Here is a 24,004-nt window from a genome sequence, read left to right as displayed (position 1 = left end):
TCCTTTTCTCCGTATCCTGGCCAGCACTTGTTAAAGCTTGTCTTTTTGATAATAACCATTTCACGGGTGTGAAGTAACATCTCATCGTGGCTTTGATTTTCATTTCTCTGAGCACCTTTTCATGTGCCAGTGGGTCATCTGTGCATCTTCTTCAGTGATCTGAATTTTTAACATCTCTGGAAGCTCGTTGGATCCTTGGTCATGACAGTGGGCTGTGGCGTGGGCCCATAGTGCTGAGTGGTTAGTGGGCTTTTTCAATTCTGGAAACTTAGATCCTCAAATTCTGAGAGTTGAAATATTTAAATATATATGTTTAATATATTAAATATTTAATATTAATACTTTAAAATATTGTATATAATATTAAATATTATATATAATATATATATTTTTAATTCTCAGACTTTCAAGATTTTATATGTATATATTATATACACACACATAAATGAATATACACAAACATATTTCATGGATGTGTGAGTAAGCCTCCAAGATGGTCCCAATGATCCTCACCTCCTGATAATCATACCTTTGTACAGTTCACTCTCATTATTGGACCAGGGTTGGTCTCTGTGACCAACAGCATACAGTGAAGTGATACTAACTCCATTCTGAGATTGGGGTATAAAAGACATTGTGACTTCCATTTGGCCATATCTCTCTTTCTCCTGGATTGCTTGCTTTGGGGGAAGCCAGCTACCATGTGCAGAAGCCTTATGGGGAAGCCTCCTGCCAACAGCCAGTTAGCAACTGAGGCTTCTGCCAGTAGCCATGTGAGTGAGTCACCCTGGAAAAACTCCTCTAAGCCCCAGTCCAGCCTCAGAGGAGACAGCAACCTTTGCTGGCACCTTGCTTGAAGCCTCTTGGAGGACTCTGAGCCAGAACTACGCCATTAAGCTGCTCCCAGATCCTGTCCTTCAGAAACAAGGTAAGAGAATAAATGTTTGTTATAAGCTTTCTGTGTGGTTGGAGTGATTAAAAAAAAATAGTTTATATATATATATATTTATTGACTGCACTGGGTCTTCATTATTGCATGGGTTTTTCTCTAGTTGTACAGAGTGGGGGCTACTCTCTAGTTGTGGGGTGTGCGCTTCTCATGGCAGTGGCTTATCTTGTTGCAGAGTACAGGCTCAATAGTTGTGATGCACAGGTTTAATTGCTCCGTGGCATGTGGGATCTTTCCGAACCAGGGATCGAACCCATGTCTCCTGGATTGACAGGCAGATTTTCTATCACTGAGCCACCAGGGAGGCCCTGAGGTGACTTTTCTCTTATGCAGCGATAGATAAATTATATAATGGATGGTTTCCTCCCCTCCATTTTTTCTGTTCTTGCATTCAAGGATTCCTATTGAATAGTAGACTTCCTATTCAGTTCAGTTCAGTCGCTCAGTCATGTCCGACTCTTTGTGACCCCATGAACCACAGCACACCAGGCCTCCCTGTCCATCACCAACTCCCAGAGTTTACCCAAACTCATGTCCATTGAGTCAGTGATGCCATCCAACCATCTCGTCCTCTGTCGTCCCCTTCTCCTCCTCAATCTTCCTATAGCAGTCTTTAAATTTTCATTTATTTCCTGTTTGTCTTTTTCCTTTCTGTTCTGGGTGATTTTTTAAACTTTATTTTCTAAACTTTCTTTGGAGTTTAACTTTTGCTCTTTCATTAAAACAAATTAAAAAAAAATTTTATTCTGTAATTTTTCATTCTCTCTTTTAAAAAAAAGAAAAAAATGTAGGACCCAGTTCTGGAGTCCTTTAGTCCAGAGACCTTTAGTTTTACCTTCTTTAGAGGAGAAATCTCCAGTTTCTTTCCAGGTTGGGATCTTGTCTGTCTTGCTACAGGAAATAGGGAGACAGATCTGAGGAACTTACAGCTTCTTAAGCTGAATTTCAGTCATTCCCACTGCCTTCACTTTTGTTTCTAGAGGCATCTTCCTTCCTGATTAGGTGCTGGTATTCCATGTTCCTCTGCTTTATCCACTGTTGTGTTTTGTTTTTCTCATCTACATTCAGCTTCTACAGTCATTTTTATGTTTTTTTTTTTTTTCCCTCTGCCTATTCTCTCCACTCTGATGGGTGTAAAACCTAACAACAACAAAAACAAAACTTTATGTATACTTAACCAGCCCTTCATGCCTTACCTGTCCCCATCTCTCTCTGGGACCTTCTGTGACTCACTGAACCTCTTCCTCATCAACACCAGTAAGAGGACATTGGCTTTCTCACTGTCACTGTGGTTCTGAGGTCACAGCATATGAATAACTGCAGTGGGAGCACTCACAAGTCGTTTCTGAATAATCAGTCCATCCATTCTAAGCACACCTGCTGGTTCATGCCTGAAGACACATCAGCGGCCTTGACCTACAGACTTTGACTTCTGAACCAAGTGTCAAAATTTAAGAGGAGGAATTTACATACACACACCTTGGAGGTCCGAGTATGTGTATATAAAACAATGCCAGTGGGTTTATATGCATATATGTGTACATACACACATCTCAAAAATGAGCTTTCTTGCCAAACAAAACCCACCTTTGGACTGTGGGTGAAATGAGAAGCGTGAAAAATGTTTAGCCTAAAGTGTGTTTAAATATTCATGACATCTTCAAAGGAAAGCTATGGGGAAGACTAAGCCACCCAGAACACAGCTGGGATGGTACAATGAGGCACCTTGAAAAATCACAGAGTCCTATGCAGGACTGAGAAGAATATTCAGAGGTGACCTAGCCTGGCTCCCTCCTGCCTGCTGTAATAAAAACTATTTTGGATAAGTCATGTTCATTGTTAACAAGATAAGATTAATATTTATAAAGTATGATACTATTCTGTCAGTTTGAAGAAAATTATATTTTGGGTTATACAACTTATTTGGGATAGCAAATTCCGTTTGTTGACTCCCTGTCCTTCCCCATGTGATATGGTTTTAAAGATGGCAGCTATGTAACTCACTCATCAGTATTCTCCTTTATACCCTTGACAGACATTACTAATCAGTCATGGCCCTCATTTTCTCTCAGTCCTCATGTGACGTCTCATGATCCTTTTCCATGCAGTGGCCACCAGCAGTGAATTGGGGTGGGGTGGAGTGGGGTGGCAGGCACACCCACCAGATGAAGCATAAAGCCTTTTCTGGTTGAGTCTTTTTATCACTAATCTTGGTTGAACATGCTCCTGTTCACATTACTTTATCCAGAACTGATCTAGGCATGGCCCATACCAAACACACTGGCTTTTTGTGGCCTAAAATCACTTTAGCAATTTTGTTTTTGGTATCTCATCTCCCATGATTACCCTGGATTTTGATTTATATTCCAGGGGTTTAAGTATTTATGCAGCTGACTTCTTGAAATAAATAGTATGCTTTATCCTATTACGCATCTTTTTTTCTTTTTGGCTGTGCCGCACAGCATGTGGGATCATAGTTCCTGAGGAATTATGCCCCATACAGGCAACGGATCAAACCTGTGCCCCTTGCATTAGAAGTGCAGAGTCCCAACCACTGAATCATTAAGGAAGTCCATATCATCATATTCTTATTCTGAACCAGGGGTCAGCAAACCTTGACCCACAGACCAAATCCAGCCTGTGACCTGCTTTGATGAATTGTTTTATTGGAACACAGCCTCGCCCATAAATTTACACATTGTCCATGACTGCTTTCACACTAAAAGGGAAGAGCTGAGTAGTTTTGAAAAAGACTGTCTGGCCCACAAAGTCAAAAATACTTGGCAAAAACACTCATTGGTATTCTGCAGTTGTAGGCTAAAATTAGCAGTGGACATGGAGCTGACTGCTTCAGGGTGGTAGCTGGGCCCTAGAGGTGCTGGCTCCTGTCAATTACTCTAAGATGTTTTGTACTTCAATTTTTCTATCTTTGAAATGGGGAAGAAAATACCTGTTTTTACATCTTCCAATATTTTAAGTATATGAGATTTCAAGTAAGAGAACCAGCCTTGAACAGATTGCAAAGCGGAAGCCTGTAAGATCCAACCCACAGGTGTTCTCTTTGGCTTACACAATGAACGGGAAGAAATTGAAGTAACTAGACTTTTTTTTTAAATTGAGAAGTGTTTGCACATCTCCTGGATAACCAGCTAAATTAGTAAGACTGAGTTTGTTGTCTTACATGAACACAATGTCTGGTGTTGAGTAGAGGTGTCTCCTTTTATTTATTTATTTTCTATATTAGAAAGACTGGAGCATGTGGTTTTATTTTATTTTATTTTATTTGGTTCTTGTACATTTTTATTTATTTGTTTATTTCCCAATTATTTTTATTAGTTGGAGGCTAATTACAATATTGTAGTGGTTTTTGCCATACATTGACATGAATCAGCCATGGATTTACATGTGTTCCCCATCCTGAACCCCCCTCCCACCGAGGCGTCTCCTTTTAGACAGCACACACTTTCCTGGTAACCAGTCCTACCATGCCAGTTATCTCCCCAACTCAGAAGCCATGTCAGTTACTATTTAAATGCCCCATTTCAGTTATTTACTTTGCCCTAGTGGCTCAGTGGTAAAGAATCTGCCTAACAATGCAGGAGACACAGGAAACATGGGTTGGATCTCTGGGTTGGGAAGATCCCTTGGAGAAGGAAATGGCAAACCACTGCAGTATTCTTGCCTGGGAAACCCCATGGACAGAGGAGCGTGATGGGCTACAGTCCATGGAATTGAAAGAGTCAGATACAACTTAGCAACTAAATAACAACAACTGATCTTGTAGACAGTTGAATCTGCAACTTCCACATCTAAGCAGGAGAAATTTTCAATTGGGTCTAAGGAAGAATATCATCTACAAGATGAAGTGCACTTTACAACCATTTGAACTGAATTGATAGAGAAACTTCCTAATTCTTTGCATTTTAATGGAACTTGTCTTTCAATAGGGACAGGACATTTAAAGTAACAGTACATGAAAGAGGGACTTCCTGGTGGCCCAGTGGTTAAGACTCTTTCCTTCCAATGCAGGGAGAATGGGTTCAGTCCTTGGTTGAGGAACTAAGATCCCACATGCCATACCAGTGCAGCCAAAAAATAAATAAAAATAAAAAACTGAGAGTGCAACAGAAATTGAGATAAAAGCAGAAATCAATGAATCAGAAAACAGAAAAATAAAATATTAAAAAATACATGAAAAAAAGTTGGTTTCGGTACACATACACATAATTGTATATTGTGATGCTTATTTACATATCAAGGGCAAAATGTTACCTCTGAAAATTATAGGGGAACTCATGCTGCCAAGTCACTTCAGTCGTGTCCAACTCTGTGCGACCCCATAGACAGCAGCCCACCAGGCTCCTCCATTCATGGGATTTTCCAGGCAAGAGTACTGGAGTGGGGTGTCATTGCCTTCTCCAGGGGAACTCATAATTATGTTCAAATCCCATCTAGGCTTATGAAGTCTCCAACTGGTACCTTGGACAGCACCCCCCCCCCCCAACTTCTTCAGTGCGAGTTTGTTCTGCTGCAGAATACTGTATCTACCACTCTTAAAATTCCAGCTAACTCTGGACTCTTATTTGTAAAATGGTTGTAACTCCTATAAAGGAGAACAGCAAATAAGAGAATGGGTAGCTACCCAAATATCTAGTCTTCACAACATTTTAATTATTTTCTTTTTGTACTTTTAGGGTGTTTATCTAACTGCTATTTTAAGGCCTGAATGGTGGCAGGGGTTTATTTCTTCTTCCTGAAAGCTACAAAGCATTTGCTTCTTGCTTTCTTCACTGCTCTTTCAACAGTGTCTGGTACACAGTAAACAGTCAGTAATGCTTATAGGGTGAAAACTTGCCCCTCCTCCGGTGACACTTACATTTGCTCATCTCGGTCGCAAAAAGCAAGGTGCTAATGGGGAAGGGTTAGAACATTTGATCCTTTTCTGAAAAGTATATTTTGTTGGGGCTTTCTGTAATAGTCTACATCCCCTTGACAACTTTGTTCACAAGGGGAGTGAGTGAAATAAGAGAATCAGATCTAGCACCCTCCTTGAGCCCCAATGTACACATACTCATGCATACGCAATGCATGAGTTCAAAGTGAACTCTCCACAAAATACACAGCACATTGCCATCAGCGCTGAAGTCATTCCGTGTCTAGGTCCTTGTTCACACTTCATATTTCACAACCCATTCTTGGCAGCAAACCGGACAGCACTTAGCTCTTTTGCAGCCAAGAAAAATTTCCTTCCTCATCACACAATTCCATATTAATATCATTTCTCCTTCAGGCTCTTAGCACTCCTCTCTGTACTCCTCGGTCTCAGGTCATCATGCACATCTCTTGTTCTGTTCTTTAAATCTGGTGTTTAACCTTTCCTGTGTTGGTTTCTTTATCTCTGTCTGGTTATATGCAAACTGCATATAAGGAAAGGTAGAGATTAGCACAGTTCCCTGTAGCAAGACAAATACAAGCCACATATGTGATTTAAAGTTTTCTAGTAGCCACATAAAGACAAACAGATGAAACTAACATTAACATATTTCACTTAACCTATTCTCTCTCTCTGTTTTTTTGCCTCACTGTGTGGGATCTTGGTTCACTGACCAAGGATCAAACCCGTGCCTCTTGCAGTGAGAGCACAGAATCCCAACCTGCACAACGCCTCATGTGAGGGCTGTCAGCCTCTTACCTCTTGATTATTGCTATGCTCATCCCTTTGGAGAAAGAATAAAGGATTGTTAGAGCAGGCATATTCACTTGGGCTCAGCTACAATATTTTGTCTTTTAAGGGTCACTAAACATTTCAAGTACCTGACACCATTTCCCTGCAAGCCAGCATCATGAGTGATGGGCAGAAGACCGCACCTCCAGGGTCCTGCAATCACTCTGAAGGAGTCAGCTTTACTCCCACTGCTAATTTTAGTTTGCAATCTGCAGAGGGTACCGATGAGTCTATTTTTTGCCAAGCACCTTTAATAGATGTGGCCTGGAAGTGGCTCACTCAGGCTGGGGCTGGAAGCCAGGAAAGAGCACCATCTGTGGCTCAGAGCTGCCTCCCTGGGGCTAGACTTCCCTGCTCCCTCTTGCCCAGACCCCTCTTTCTCTACTGGGCTTCCTCACCTCAGTCACCCATAAGGTGGCTCACTGGCTGCAAGACAGTGAACTCTGGATGCCTAAGGTCAGTCTCTCAGTCATAGCTGATTGAGTTGATTTCACTCCTCTTTCATTTGTTCCTTGTGGTGGCAACAAGCCATGCAAGTAGAATGGAACTGGCCTGATGGATAGCATCTAGGGGAAAAAAAAAAGACTCAATGCAGTTTCCAGGGAGGTAGTGATGAAATTGAGTACAGAATTGGGAATCAACTCAGAAATCAAGCACTCCAAGGACTTCCCTGGGGGTCCAGTGGTCAAGACTCTGTGCTTCCATTGCAGGGGCCTGGGTTCCATCCCTGGTCAGGGAACTAGATTCCACATGTTGCAACTAAAAGATCTTGTGTGCCGCAGCTAAAGATCCTGTGTGTCACACAAATAAATATTAAAAGAGAGAAAAGAAATTAAGTACTTCAGCCATTTCTTATTACACAGGATGCATAGGAGAATGGGAGAGGTTGAGGACTCATTCAGGGTTACACAGTGGCCTAGTGGTAGAGGGTTAGATTCTTTGTGGAAGAGACCCTGTTTTATTTACCTCTCCAGTGCATTGTCTCTGGTACACAGCATTCAGTAGATGTTTGTGGAATGAATTGATGCATTTTTATAATATCTGGTTTACCTAGAGGCCCCAAATATATACATATCCACGCTATATATGGAATGCATGTGTATTGATTTTGCAAACCCAGCATCCTTTACCCTTCCTGCTTGCGGTGCATCCCTCCCCAGTGCTGCCGGGAGCCATGTGATCCAAAGATGGCCAATCAGATTATTTCATTTCCTTAGCCACCGTGATTTGTTTGTTCAACAGTAAACATGTGATTCAAGCCTGACCAATCACAGCTTGTGCAGACACAGTTCTGAGGCTTTATTTTGGTCATACTCTCACCAGCAGGGGAGAGAGAGCCTGAGAATGAAGCCAGCACAGAAGGAAGCAGAACTAAGAGCTGGAGAAAGCACTGCTGAGTTTTGGTGATGGCTTTGGACCACCAATATCCACGTGTATACAAAGCCAAGGTCTGTCCCTGGATTTTTCAATTATATGAACTGGATAATCCCTTCTTAAAAAAAAAAACCAAGTTTTTGTTATTTGCATCTGAAACCAAATGACAAGTAAACTATTTTAAAACACCAATGAAACAGTCTACGGATTAGTACCTCCAACAGCTCCTATTGTTTGCATTTTCACCTTCCCCCTAAGCCCAGTCTTAGAGGGGTAAACTTACAGGAGCCTAGACTTTAAGTAGTGATTTTATTCTCATTGCCAATGATTGCTTTAGGCATGAGTAGGTGATGCAAACATGGTGAAGAGCGGGAAATCTCTTGCCTCAATTCTGGGATAGATTTTCCTCTTGGGTGGTGGTTGTTTTAGTTGTTAGATTGTATCCTACTCTTTTGTGACCCCATGGACTGTAACCCACCAGGCTGCTCTGTCCATGGGATTTCCCAGGGAGAATGCTGAAGTGGGTTGCCATTTCCTTCTCCAGGGGATCTTCCTGAGCCAGGAATTGAACTAACATCTCCTGTCCTTTCCTGATTTTGTACATGGCTATGGGAGGATGTGATGGCTGGATCTGCAGCAGTCAGCTTGAGGCCATGAGGAGACAAGTCTGAGGATGGGAACCAGAGTGTGAAGGGTGGCAAAGCAGGGAAATGGAAAAAGCCTGTGTCCTTGATGGTATCACTCAACTACTGGCAGCCAAAAGCAACTTGATTGGAATAATGAGTGTTTTTTAAAAATTAATTAATTATTTTTGACCATGTCTTGTGGCTTGCAGAGGTTTAGTTCCCCAGCCAGGAGTCAAACCTGGGTCACAGCAGTGAAAGCTCCAAGTCCTAACCACTGGACCGCCAGGGAAGTCCCAGAATAACTGTTTTTTAAAATATGTTTTTAAGTAGGAAAGAGAAGTGAAACCTTTGAATGAAATCTTATAGGAAGACCGTTATGTAAAATAATTATATGAGAAGTTTCCCTAGAAGAAGTGGGGAGGGAGTACTGAAGCCTTGATCACTTGGACCCTGATATTTTCCCTTATGAAAGGCCCCATGTATCCTCTGGAAGCCGGGGCCTCTCATCTGAAGACTGGCATATAGTCTAACTGTTAAACTAGAACAACATTTCTCAACCTTGGCCCTGTTGATACAGTTCTTTGTTGTGGGAGCTGTCCTGTCCATCTAGGATGTTTTAATAGTATCCCAGGACTGTACCCACGAGATGTCATTAACACCCTGTTCCCAATCATGACAGCTGACAATGTTTCCAGACATTGCCAGAGGTTCCTTAAGTGGAAAATATTGTCCCTAGGTGAGAAATACTAAAGTAGAATTATTCACTTCTCAATTATTTTAGAACAATAAGTTTGCTGTTTTGTGAGACAGTTGCAATATTATTACAAATATATAAACTACAGAAAAATGACACAAGATGAGGATATGGAGAAATTGGACCTCCTGTGCACTTCTGCTGGGAATGTAAAATGGTGCAGTGGAAAACAATTTGGTGTCTCTTTAAAATGTTGAGTATAGAATTATCATATGATCCAGCAATCCTGTTAGTAGATGTATATCCCAAAGAATTGAAAGCAGGGACTCAAACAGATATTTGTACACTAATGTTCACAATAACCAAAAGATGGGAGCAACTCAAGTGTTCACTGGAAGATGAATGGATAAGTAAAATGTGGTCTCTACATACAATGGGATGTTATTCAGCTATAAAAAGAAAGAAATTCCGGTACATGCTACAATATTGGTGAACTTTTACAACATTATGCTAAGTAAGTGAAGTAAGCTAGACACAGAAGGACAAATGTTATGTGATTCCACTTATATGAAATACCTAGAATATGAAAATTCATAGAGACAGATAATAGAGTAGAGGTGACCAGGGGCTGGGAGAGAGTTAAGAGTTACTGCTTAATGTATACAGAGTTTCCACTGGGGCAATGAAAAGTTTGGAACTTGATACCAGTGATTGTTGTATAACATTGTAAATGTAACTAATGCCACTGAATTGTATGCTTAAACCTGGTCAAAGTAGCAAATTTTACAGTATGGACCCATTTTTTACTGAAGTAAAAAAGTGAACAATAAACTTCAAATAAGTTAAAGACCCAGGTTCGATCCCTGGGTCTGGAAGATCCTCTGGAGAAGGAAATGGCAACCCACTCCAGTACTCTTGCCTGAAAAACCCCATGGATAGAGAAGTGTGGTAGGCTACAGTCCATGGGGTCAAAAAGAGTTGGACACGACTTCACTTTCACTTTCAAGTTAAAGTTGTGAACTTTTGCCAAGTCCTGTGGTGCTTGGTGCAATGCATGACCAAGATGCTGTGGCCTGTGATGGAATACCTGAGGGGAAGGAGTAGATGCGATCTGGGGACTCTGTTCTGACCCCACTAGCTTTAGTGGCTGTGGAGTTCTAAGACATCCCTGTTAGAGGTGTAGGTTCTATCGAGTACTTACCATGTACTAAGCTAAGGTCTTCACACAAGTCACCTCATCTAACTCAAAACAACCCCCGGTCGGTCTTCCCTGGTAGCTCAGTGGTAAAGTATCCACCTGCCAGTGCAGGAGACATAGGTTCAATCCCTGATCCAGGAAGATCCCACATGCCACGGAGCAACTAATCCCATGCACCACAACTATTGAGCCTGTGCTCTAGAGCCCAGGCTCATCTACTGAAGCCCTCCAACCCTAAAGCCTGTGCTCTGCAACAAAAGAAGCCACCACAATGAGAAACCCAAGTATGAAGACCCAGAACAGCCAAAAATACATAAAATAAAATTATAAAAAAAACACAAAAACTCTTTGCTGAAAGCCACTGGGAAATTTGTATTTACAAAACAAAAACAACCCCAGGAAACAACCTGGGTGCTCCTATTGACCCTTATATTTAAAAAAAATTTTTTTTGGCCACACCATGTGGCTTGCAGGATCTTAGCTCCCCGACCAGGGATTGAACCCGTACCCCCTGCATTAGAAGTACAGAGTCTTAACCACTGGAGTGCCGGGGAAGTCCCTGTCCCTTATATTTGTGATTGAACTGAGGCTCAGAGAAAGGGGTAGAGCACATATTCAACCCAAATAGTCAGGTTCCATTCAGGCCTCATGCTTTTGACCATTGGACTCTCTTTTGCTGAGCTTTGGGGCCCAAATGCTTACTGTTGGATTATAAAGCGTGTTTTGAGTATTTACTCAGTCAAACAGTAATAAGGAGAAGTGAAATCATTAGTGGTTCCCAAGCGGCTCTAGTCATTCTGACTGTACAGGTTTTATTTTTTTTTTTTTTAAGTCTCATTCCACAGAAGATGTGTTTTTCTCTGAACAATGTCAGTTAGATCAGAGAAGCACTTTTCCCAGGAGGGAGACTGAAGCACATGGGCATTTCTGTGGGCCAGGATGCTCCTGAGTTGTGAATTTACAGTTTCCTGCTGGGGGCTTTGATGGCTATATCCAAATTTTCTTGTCTATCTTTCTACCTTTATTGGGGGGTGGATTATGGCACTTGATGATTTAATCTGTGTAATCTCTAGACAAAACACAGCTCCACTTTGCTGCCAGGAAAATGTTAATTTATTCAGCTTCTGGATCTCGATAGGAAAATGAAATGATTGACAAAGCAGTGTGTGTGTGCGCATACTCTTTTGCTTGCACGTGTGTGCTGATACACAAATATCTGTACAAAAAGCAGCAAACATGGCTTGAAGGTAGGGGTTTTAGATGGAAAGGTCTTCAGGCTCCTTTCAAGGACTGCAGTCTCTCCTTCCCCAAAATTGTATGCACAACTGTGTGTCTATGGCATGATTATTTTTTCGGAGGACATACAATACTGTGCTCATCAGAATCTCAAAAGGGTTTTAGGGAACATCAGTCTGTAATTTGATGATGCCTGTTACCTGGCCCGTCTTTCGCTTTGAAGAGCCACAATCATCTTAGGTATGAGAGGTCCTTGATATTTTATTTGAGAAGTATCTTTCTCTAGGCAAGGCGCTGAGCTATGGGAATTGTTATTATTTTGAGCTTGTTAAGCTTGAAGCTTGAGAAACTCCAGCCAGATCGAAATAAACTTTGGCAGGATGAATCTGAGCATGCCTGTGCCTCCAGCAGGCTGTCCCTTCTCCTTCCAGCTCCTTCCCCTCCTTCTGTTCAGCTGCTTGAGCTCCTGCCCACCTTCTGTTTTCCAGGCCTGGAACCTACCACAAGGAATGGAAAGACCATACAGTTTCACTTGATTTAACATGTCTGACACATAGTAGGAATTTAAAAAAAAAAAAAATGGTAGTTTAAAAAAGCACATCCATCTAGATCTCTGGGAAAAGGTAATTCGTTCCAGATGTGGAACAAGGAGATTCCCATTCTTCTCCTAGGCAGAACCAGAGACAAGCTTGGGTTTTACACATTCATGGCAAATGGGGGGCCATCTGACTGTGAGTTTCTTTACTTGAAAAAAAAAAAAAAGAAGTATAATTAGCTGAGTATTCAGCACATGCCATGCTCTGTGTTCGATCATTCATGTGCAATATCTCCATCCATCATCAGCGGTTGGGGAGGTTGGTACTCTCACAACTGTGTTAGAGACGAGGAAATTGAGGTTTGCAGAGGTGAAGCAATTTGCCCACGGTTAAATCGACAGCGAGCATCAAGAGTCAGGCTTTGAAAGCCTTGTTTCCATGAGGCTGAGCCATTTACATGAACCTTACATTTTCTCATTTGATCAGGAAGGACTTCTTCTGTGAGAAGGACCACGACCTGAAGGTTAACAAATGATATATTCCGTGAAAGTGTCTGTAATTCTCTTGGGATTAAGCAGTCCTTCTCAAACTTTACTGTGTATACAAATCATCTGGGAATCTTATGAATGCAGATTCTGATTCAGCAGGTGGGTGAAGCCTGGAGTGGGGCCCAAGATGCATATTATTAACCAACTTCCAAGTGAGGCTACTACTACTGATCTATGAACGTTTTGAGTTAGTCAGGGGATAGGTACAGTGTTTACAAAGGACTGGCTCATATATGATCTCCTTTGATACTCACCCAACCCGTGTGAGGTTACCATTATTATTTCTACCTTAGAGATGAGGACACTGAGAGTCTGATTAGAAATGGCTACCACAAGTGTCAGGTATTTCTGGAAATAAGATGTGGGCATTTACTGTACTATTCTTACAACTTCATCTTCTATAGAAAAATTTCGGCGTCAAATGTTGATGAAAAAAGAGAAAAGAGTGGTATGCTGCTGCTGCTGCTGCTGCTAAGTCGCGTCAGTCGTGTCCGACTCGGTGTGACCTCATGGATTGCAGCCTACCAGGCTCCCCCGTCCCTGGGATTCTCCAGGCAAGAACACTGGAGTGGGTTGCCATTTCCTTCTCCAATTCAGGAAAGTGAAAAGTGAAAGTGAAGTCGCTCAGTCGTGTCTGACTCTTAGCGACCCCATGGACTGCAGCCTACCAGGCTCCTCCATCCATGGGATTCTCCAGGCAAGAGGACTGGAGTGGGGTGCCATTGCCTTCTCCAAAAGAGTGATATACATAGTTATCAAATTCTGTGGTGAAGTCAGTTCAAGATGAAAGTCAAAAGAGTCCATTGGATTTAGCATCGAATTCATTGCCCCTACATTCTAGTAGGAAAATGAATATATAATTTCTTCTTTTTTTTTTTTTTCTTTTGGCTGTGTTGTTTGACTTCCTAGTCTTATATTCTTATATATAGCAATTTTTCAACTCCAAATCCTTTTCCATTTTGTAATTACACATTCATCTATGGGTCTCCACCTAGAATTTAAGTGACATGAATTCAAGGACCATATCTTCTCTGGTCACTGTCATATCGCCAGCATCTAGCACAATTCTTGACCCACAGTAAGCAGTGAATGCAAATTGTTGAGTGAATGGATTAATGAAAAGTTCAGACACTGCACAGAACCTAGCAACTTTGCATCTAGGAAAACCAAGACAAAAACCACTGAAAGGAGAGATGATTCTTACCTATGTTCAAAGATCTGCAGAACAAATAATTTCACACTAAATATCAGTACCCCCATTGCAGTCTTTTGGCATGAAATGTGCAAACTGTGACTGGAAATTGATTCAAGCTCAGAGGTAGGCAGCTGGGGAGAACACATTTAAAAAATTATTGCTGATGTGTGCTGTGACATAGCCCAGCATGGCCCCAGAGGCCAGTGTATGACCAAAACTAATGACATTGGCTTTTGGCTTGAAAGATAAGAGTTCAGCTGTAAGTAGGGACTCAGAACAAATTTTATTCTCATCCATTTGTTTTAGATGTTTGGATTTTGACTTGATTTGAACTGGTTTTCTAGGTGGATCCATTTACAAAATCTAATATTTGGCTTTTGTTAAGGTTGTGTGCATCAGTGCAGTTTTACTCTAGCTTCTGGTTCATAGACAGTCTCTGGAAGACCACTGTGGTTCTCAGTGATTCTCAGGCAAGATCATCAGTTCTAAGAATCCTCTTGCTAGAAGGTCCTGGAGTATTATTTTGTTCAGTCTCCTGTCTGCAAAGGGCCATTCAGTTTGTCCAAGGCAGATTGTTCACTTGTTCTTATTTATTTGGCAAACATTTACTGAGTGTTTACTCTGTCAAACTTCATGGCTAACAAAGAAGAGTAAGATATAATATCCACTCTCAGAGTCACTCCTGGAGGACAAAGGCCACGTCTTGGTGTTGTTTTCTGTTCACACAGTGCCTGGTCCAGTTGTTGTAGCAGGCATGGTGACATTTGTCACTTTTTGGTGCCCAGTGTTAGAGTCTGCATCCAATCTTTGGAAATTTTCCCATTATATGAGTCTTAGGGAAAGGTAGGACCCTCCTGGTGCTTCAGGAGCTTCAAAGATGAAGTAATTGCCTTCTCAGGGTGTTTGCAGCTCAGGTGTGAGCCTGTGACCTAAACTTACCAATTAGATGCATGTGTATGCGAGTTTTACCACGGAGCCACATTATGCAGGTCTGTGGAGGATGTGTTTTGGAGATGGCATGAGCAGCAGTAGGCTTCTGGAGGTCAGTGGTGGTACCAAAGGTGGCACCCAGTGCCCAGGGCCAGCAGAGGCAGAGGTCTGAGCTGTGGTGCACCTTGGTTCACTGGCTGCTGCACTCTCGTCCTCTCTGAACTCTTCTTGTCACCTGAATTTGGCAGTGGCCTTTATGCCTGCCCACTTTCCAAGCCTGGCTCTCCAACCTTCCAGGTGGTTCTGTGAGCTCCTCAAGCCCCAAAATGCTTCAAGGAGCCAGAGCTGTTTTCTGTTGCTTGCTGGGACACCTGATTTGTGTAAACTCTTGGTTCACTAACTGCAGAAAAACAGTACCTTTCTTACTTTTCCATAATTAAATTTAGTTTAGATTCTGGTGTGTTTTTTTTGGCTGCACCACCCCGGCTTGTGGGATCCTAGTTCCCTGAACAGAAATGAACCAGCTCCCTTGGCAGTGAGAATTTCAGAGTCCCAACCACTGGACCACCAGGGAATTCCTTTTAATTTATATTCTGAAGTCCCATTATGTTGGGTGGTAGATACTTCATCTCAGTCAACTCAGGATCTCGTCTCCTCACCAGTCTTTTTTTAAATGAACATCTAAAATTAATTTTTAATGCTATAAAAACACAAAAGAGTGAGAGAGAAAAACACCATAGATAATCCCACCATTCTAACTTAACAACTGTTATTTGCACCTTCTTTATCTTTTTCATGTGTATAAGTTTTTACAAATTTATGAATACACTTAACACAAACCATTCTTTACGCTTCTTAACACATTTTAAACTAATATTATTGGATCGATATTTTCCTTGTGACTTCTGGGCATTCATAATACAGTTATGAATTTGATTATAAAATTTTATTTTAGAAGTTTATTGAAAAATTAAAACCTATGAGAATTGAAACACTAGTACAGGGAATACCTATATGCTGCCCCCTTCTATATTAGTTCTTAACAACTTTCTGGATTTGCTTTCTCTCTCTCTCCTGAATGTACCTGTATGTTTCCCCCACTGAATTGTTTGAAAATAAGTTGCAGATGTTATTATGGTATTTTATCTCTTAATAGTTCAGTGTGATTTTCCTAAGTAAAAGGACTTTCTGCTTCATAATTGCAATACCATTACCACAGTTAAGAAAATTCACAATAATTTCATAATATCATCTAAAATCTAATCCATATTCAAAATTCCCCAATTGTTCCCAAAACATCTCTCATAGCTAGATTCTGAGAGCCTTTTTTAAGTTCCTGGAGGCTTAAATAATATCAGTGTTGGGGGTGGGGTGAGAGTGAGGCGTGGAGTCCTTTATGGGAGGAAGTCTGGAAGACTGCTTCACCTTGCCTGGATCCTATTTCCCCTCTTGGGTCTTCTTGCCAGATTCTTGCTGGCTTCTTGGGCGAACTGCTCAGAGCACAGATTTCCAGCATTCAGATTCCAGTCGAGTGTTTCTTTTTTTTTTTTTTTAGAACTAAAATTATATGACATTTTTATTTTAGGCTGCAAAAACAAAAATGAGCAAACAAACAAACAACAAAAAACTTGAAATAGGCTTGTCAAATGATGTAAATTCATCCTTTCCAGGAAAGCAGAAGGTAGATCAGTGCAGGTTATCCTCAAGGCCACATACATCCTGCTTCACTGCTGCTTGCACTCTGCTGGGTTTTGATCCTTCTTTGGGTCATAGTCTGGATCATTTTCCTCATCTCCTTCTTCTTCCCCTTCCTCATCCGCTTCTTCACCTTCTTCATCATAATCATCGTCATCATCTTCAATAGCTTCTCCAGTAAAGTATAACACTGATCTTGGGATTATACGCTCACGTAAAAAGTGACCAATTTCAAAGTCTGCAGCAAGGATAGCTTCAGAATCATCATCCAGATCTCCACTCTCAGGAACTTCAGGAGGGGCAAAAAAATTAAAGAAAGAGTCGTTAGAGACTGTCTTGGTCACAGTACGCACTGTCCCACGTCCCTTGTGCTTCTGCTTCTTCTTAATCGTTTTCAAAGTGACATTCTTCCCTTTTTTCCAATCTATCTGGCACCCTGTACAACCCATAATTTCTGGTCCATCAAAAGAAAAGGGATCAGAATCATCTGGTTCTGACCTCATCCTATATGTCTTTGTCAACACTTCATTTGTGAAATATTCATTGGGTTCAAAGTGAAATTCTAAGACAAAACTCATAGGTTGACCAGCATCTGAGAACTTCACTTTAATATCTTTCAAGTGCTTCAGAATAGGTTCATCATGTTCCTGAACCATATCACTGAGCAAGTCAACATTCTTAAAAACGGTCAACCAAAACTCAGGAATTCCCTTGGGATCTTCTTTTTCTTCATCCTTTTTCTCATCTTCAATCTTGGCCTTTTCTTTTAGCTCCTCCGAAATTTCATCTTCCTCATCTGATTTCCATTCACATTCTTCTTCTGTAGGTTCATAAATGGCATTAATGATCTCAAATCGCTTATCAAACAGAGGCTGATAAAGAACAGCATACTTTCTTTCAAGATCATGAACTTCCTCGTAGAATTTGGCTTCTATCTGTGCACATTTAACTTGAAGGTTTTTAAGAGCATTCACTCGTCTTTTAACTACCCTAGGCAAGCTTTCAATGTATCCTGTTGGTGTTTCTACCAGACCATCAAGTCTTTCTTGAAGGGCTGCAAGAATCTGAGGATTTTGCATCATCTGAACAGTCAGCTGACGCGCTTTGATTTTTGTTTCTTCACCAGTCTCTTCTTCTTCTACTTCTTCAATCATCATCCAAATCTTGATCAAGTTCAGACTGTTCTTTGTTGTCGACGTCTGCCATGTTGTACAAATGCCAAATATCGGTGGCGAGCGCGGGGAGCCAGGCGGCCCGAGCTGCGCAGGCAGTGACTCAGGGCGGCGGCAGGAGGAGCAGGAGGCGGCGCCGCGAGCAGATGGCGCTAAAAAAGCGAGTGTTTCTTTTGATAGCGGCCCCTTGTGGTAATGGGGGACAGGTACACCCCAATGCCCAAGCTCTTTTAGCTTTCCTTCATGTTTTCTCAGTCTGAAGGCAAGAACTCCCAGATCTGCTTGTTTTCCTTTGGCATGAGTCCCTTCAAGGTTCAATCTTTTGAAACTTAAAAGCCTTTTTAATGCTCTCATGGTTGAGCCGTGGTCTGACCCCTTAAGTAGAGAACGGCCATGGGACAGGAGGACATACTGGTGGTGTAGGAAAAGAACATCAGTTAATCTTTCTGAATATTATCCCGGCTTATTTGTTCTGTGCTGACATTAGCACATGTATTTAGCTGTTATGCCTCAGGATGGCCATGCTGGTTGTTTAAATATTAAAATACTTAGGAATTAGGCTGCTCATCCTATTATCCTAAAAGATAACTTTGGCTGGTGTCTGTTTTCTTCATCTCTCTCATATGTGTATTTTTAGATATTTATGAATACAATTAATGCAGTGGTAAATTAACGCTATATAGTGACAAAAAGCCACTGTCCCGAGTCCCTTGTCCCCCAGCAAGTCCAGCTTCTCCCCCAGGACACTTCAGATCTCCAGAGGCCAATGGGTAAATGCCGAAAAGAGCAGGGTGCCTCCAGGAACCTCTAAATCCATTCTGATGGGTGGTGCCAAGACTCGCAGCCTGTTCTGAATATCCTCGTAGAGCAAATGTAAATCAGATCTCATCACTCTCTTGCTTAAAAGCCTTCATTGCCTTGGCTCCCTATTTCACTCAGAATTAAATTCCAGCTGCCTCACAGAGCACCCAGGGCCTTATAAGGTCTGGCGCTTGCATCCCTCATCAGCTTCTTCTCTGACTATCTCCCCACCTGCTTCCTTCAGGCCTTCTACTACCCATGTCCCGGCCGAGCCAAACGTATTTGTTCCTTATGAATCCTGTTCTCTCTCTGGACTCTGGATCTTCTCAGAGTTGTCCCCTCTGCTGGGAGTTGCCTTGCTAATTACTACCAACCTTCAGATCTTAGGTTGAATGTCATTTCTCCTGATCTGGGCTCAGGCTTCCTGTAGCTCTTTGAACTCCTTTTATGGTAGAACTTGTCATAACCATTTCCTGTGATTGCTGCTGTCTTCCCATTAGGACTCTGAGCACCAGAAGGCTAGTGTTTATACTTATCTTGCTCATCATTTCACCCCAAGTGTCTAGCATTGTAGTAAATGTTCATTGGAAGAAGTTATGAAATTTACACCTTCATAAATGCACATGTGTGTTTCTACTCACATACACACATGAGAGAGTCAGCAGATGGGACTCAGAAAAGGGGGATAATCTGGAATGTGGCTAAAAATGGAATGATGTCAGGTCAAGTGTCCACATGGAATCACTGGTGTTTGTTGGTAGGAAGAGATAGCCTAAAATCTAGTAGCTCAGTGAAAGGAAATTAGTTGAAGTGATGCAGATTGGGACAGGAGACTATTGTTCAGATGATTATAGATGCTTTATCATGGTATCTTAAGATCTCTTAGAGATAAAAGTTTAGAGAAAAATTGGGGTTGCTTATATCTTTACAGTGTGGAGAAAGCAAGCATGAAGGAAATAGGAAATCTGCCCTCCACATCCCTGAGTCCATTAGCAGAGCAAAGCGACTCTTGTCACTTCGGGAGGCAAGGCCCTCCCTGCAGGGGGATTATGTATCTCCATGCTGTTGACTGGCTTTGGCCAGTGAAATGTGGGTGGAAGAGGGATGTGTCACTTCAGGGTGAGCGGACGACTGTGGTTTGCGGGTCTCCTTTTCCTTCGGCCACAGTGACTGCCAGTGTTCCAGATGGAACTCACACATCAGCCCTGCTGTGTGAGTAAGAAACCAGCCCTCTGGGGTTGTTACTGCAGTACTGCTCTCTTATTCTGACTCTTATGTGCAGTACCACTGGATCTTTGGATTTTTTCCCCCAAGTTATGAATCCATATTTTTTTGTGAAATACTTTAAAAAGTTGGTAATGAATTCAAATCATGTGTGTGTGTGTGTGTGTGTGTGTGCTCAGTCGTGTCTGACTCTGTTACCCTCTGGACTGTGGCCCACCAGGCTCCTCTGTCCGTGGAATTTTCCAGGCAAGAATACTGGAGCCAGTTGCCATATCCTACTCCAGGGGATCTTCCTGACCCAGGGATCGAACCCAAGTCTCCTGAATCTCCTGCATTGGCAGGTGGATTCTTTACCACTGTGCCACCTGGGAAGCCTGTGTATAGATATGAAGCATTGAGGGGGGTGGGCCAAAAACATGTGCAGGCCAGGGGTTTCCTATCTCGGAGTTAGACACAGATGCATTATGATGTACAGGAAGACATGCTCCTTACTTCATGGGATGTTTCAGGAAATAAACACTAGATAAAAGAAACATAAACATTATTTCTGAATTATCCTTCAATAAGTACTACAAGGCCAAAACACAGGGTACTATTCGAGCTCTCTGAGGGGAACTGGCCAGGTGAAGGTGGTAGCAGTGGGCTTAGGTGCAGCTGAGAATGGCCAGGTGAAATGCCCTCACCAGGGAAGGAGAGACTCTGACATTTGCCTAACTCAAGATCTTGGAGCTGAAAGAAGTTTGAGGAGCTTGTAACTGGAGCTCTTAAGAGATAATGAGTGGTTCAAGTGGTGTGGGAGTCTGCATAGGCTTTGAAGAATAGCTTGGGCCTTAGACTAAGGGTAATAGGGAGCCATTGAATGATATTTAGCAAGAAATATAAGTTGCTTAGTTGTGTCTGAATCTGCGACCCCATGGATTGTAGCCTACCAGGCTCCTCTATCCATGGGATTTTCCAGGCAAGAGTACTGGAGTGGGTTACCATTTCCTTCTCCAGGAAATCTTCCTGACCTAGGGTTTGAACCTGGGTCCCCTGCATTTTAGATAGATGCTTTACCGTCTAAGCCACCAGGGGAGCAAGGGAATGTCGTATTCCAAAGTTGTGGGAATGTGACATTCACTTAATCATTTTTTATTGGTTTATTCGACACATCTCTGAGTGTTCACTCTATGGAAGGTATTATGCTTACAAGAACAGGAAATGCAAAACTATGTCCTGCCCTCAAGGAACTCGTAGTTTAACTTAATAAAGTTGTTATCACATGGACACAACTATAAGTTGAAGTAGAAAGTGGTGTATGCCGCCATTTATTCAATCACTTATTTACTCAGTAGACATTTATTAAACACTCACACGTATGTGCCAGGCACTTGTATACATAGGGTATATAGTAAACAAGACATCATGGATCTTAAAGCTTAGGTCACCCCATAAGGCAAAGTTTCCTTATTTTTGAAGTGACAGAAGTATTCGCAACGCAACAAAATTATTGTGATGTTTACATGAGAGAAAGTGCTTGGCATAGTGTCTGAAGATAAGTACTCTATAAAAGACAGCTTGTTATTATTACTGTTATTAACATGAAGGAAGAATTTCTAAGATCAATATGACATAGAAGGAGTCAAGCTTGAGGAAAATGAGTGGCTCCATAGAGGCTAGAACTGGACAAGAATGGCAGAGGGGTGTGTGTGTGTGTGTTGGGAGGGTCATTATAATGCGCTTTTGACAAGTAGAAAGATCAAGCTTGTGATGGACAGATAACAAGACCCTCTGTGGGCTAGGAGAGGGAAGGAGAATAGGAGGTATGGTAAAACTGATGCTTACAGAGATTTATAGACAGCATCGGTTCAGTTCAGTTCAGTCGCTCAATTGTGTCCGACTCTTTGTGACCCCATGGACTATAGCTTGCCAGGCCTCCCTGTCCATCGCTAGCTCCCGGAGTTTACTCAAACTCATGTCCATTGAGTCGGTGATGCCATCCAACCATCTCATCCTCTGTCGTCCCCTTCTCCTGCCTTCAATCTTTCCCAGCATCAGGGTCTTTTTCATTGAGTCAGTTCTTCGTATCAGGGTGGCCAAAGTATTGGAGTTTCAGCTTCAGCGTCAGTCCTTCCAATGACTATTCAAGACTGATTTCCTTTAGAATGGACTGGTTAGATCTCCTTGCAGTCCAAGGCACTCTCAAGAGTCTTTTCCAACACCACAGTTCAAAAACATCAATTCTTTGGCACTCAGCTTTCTTTATAATCCAACTCTCACATCCATACATGACTACTGGAAAAACCACAGCTTTGACTAGATGGACCTTTGTTGGCAAAGTAATGTCTCTGCTTTTTAGTATGTTGTCTAGGTTGGTCATAGCTTTTCTTCCAAGGAGTAAGCATCTTTTAATTTCATGGCTGCAGTCACCATCTGCAGTGATTTTGGAGCCCATAGGAAGCACAATAGATAACCAGTCATTTCCTGACTGATCCAGGGTGTGCGGTCATTCGGAGTGCATACCTATTGGCAGGATGGTTATAATCCTTTCTGAACTAATAAAGTTAAGAGAAAAAAAGAAAAACACTACCAAGAGGTCTCTTCTTCTCTGCCAGAGCTCTGCAACATGGGACTAAGGTCAGTCAGGTAGATGAGTCAAGGTAAGTCAACAGGTACTCTCTGCTTTGGAAGTGGGTGCGTCAAGTGGGGCAGCCCTTTTAGCTGATTTTGAAAGGATGGAATTAATTTTGACATTGAACAGATCTAAGTGTTTGGTAATAACACGGTGATAGATGTTATGTAAGCATGATATATTATAAGCCAGATTATAGATATATCATGTTCACACACATGTATATACATAATAATACTCAAGGAAATCAATCCTGAATATTCATTGGAAGGACTGATGCTGAAACTGAAGCTCCAGTATTTTGGCCACCTGATGGGAAGAGCTGACTTATTAGAATGCTGATACTGGCAAAGACTGAAGGCAGGAGGAAAAGGGGACAACAAGGATGAGATGGTTGAATGGCATCATTGACTCAATGGACATAAGTTTGAGCAAGCTCTGGGAAATGGTGAAGGACAGGGAAGCCTGGTGTACTGTAGTCCACGGGGTTGCAAAGAGTCAGACATGACTGAGTGACTGAAAAATAACAACAGCCAAAACATAAAGAGCAGTGCTGTCCAACAGGCATATAATGACAACCATATATATAATTAAAATTTTTCTAGTAACCACATTGTGTGAAGTTGCTCAGTCGTGTCCAACTCTTTGTGACCCCATGGACTGTAGCCTACTAGGTTCCTCCGCGCCCATGGGATTTTCCAGGCAAGGATACTGGAGTGAGTTGCCATTTCCTTCTCCAGATCTTCCCAACCCAGGGATTGAACCCCAGTCTCCCGCTTTGTAGGGCAGACACTTTACCATCTGAGCCACCAGGGAAGTGTAAGGTCATTTGTTACATGTATGACCACATTAGACCACAGTAACCACATTAGAATAGTAAAAAACACTATGTGAAAATAATTCTGTTACCCTTAAACTGAGTTTGCCTCTTGGTAGTTCAGTTCAGTTCAGTTGCTCAGTCGTATCTGACTCTTTGTGACCCCGTGAACTGCAGCACGCCAGGCCTCCCTGTCCATCCCCAACTCCCAGAGTCCACCCAAACCCATGTCCATCTAGTCAGTGATGCTGTCCAACCATCTCATCCTCTGTCATCCCCTCTCCTCCTGCCCTCAATCTTTCCTAGCATCAGGGTCTTTTCAAAAGAGTCAGCTCTTCACATCAGGTGGCCAAAGTATTGGAGTTTCAGCTTCAACATCAGTCCTTCCAATGAATACCCAGGACTGATCCCCTTTAGGATGGACTGGTTGGATCTCCTTGAAGTCCAAGGGACTCTCAAGAGTCTTTTCCAACACCACAGTTCAAAAGCATCAATTATTCGGCGCTCAGCTTTCTCAAACTGAGTTGGACTCAGTTTATAGTCCAACTCTCACATCCATACATGACTACTGGAAAAAGCATAGCTTTGACTAGATGGACCTTTGTTGGCAAAGTAATGTCTCTGCTTTTTAATATGCTGTCTAGGTTGGTCATAACTTTCCTTCCAAGGAGTA

At 42.0% G+C, this 24,004-nt stretch overlaps 1 protein-coding gene and 1 pseudogene across 1 annotated transcript in view; one reads left to right on the top strand and one right to left on the bottom strand.

Moving 5' to 3' along the window:
* SUDS3 (SDS3 homolog, SIN3A corepressor complex component) overlaps positions 1–24,004 on the top strand; it is a 147,493-nt gene that overhangs the window by 45,241 nt on the left and 78,248 nt on the right. The window lies entirely within an intron of this gene.
* On the bottom strand, positions 16,546–18,033 carry LOC110136001 (nucleosome assembly protein 1-like 1; annotated as a pseudogene).

Source organism: Odocoileus virginianus, chromosome 12, assembly GCF_023699985.2.
Source record: "Odocoileus virginianus isolate 20LAN1187 ecotype Illinois chromosome 12, Ovbor_1.2, whole genome shotgun sequence".
Classification (NCBI taxonomy): Eukaryota; Metazoa; Chordata; class Mammalia; order Artiodactyla; family Cervidae; genus Odocoileus; species Odocoileus virginianus.
The sequence above is the reverse complement of the archived record's forward strand: the minus strand, read 5'-3'. Positions and strand labels throughout refer to the sequence as shown.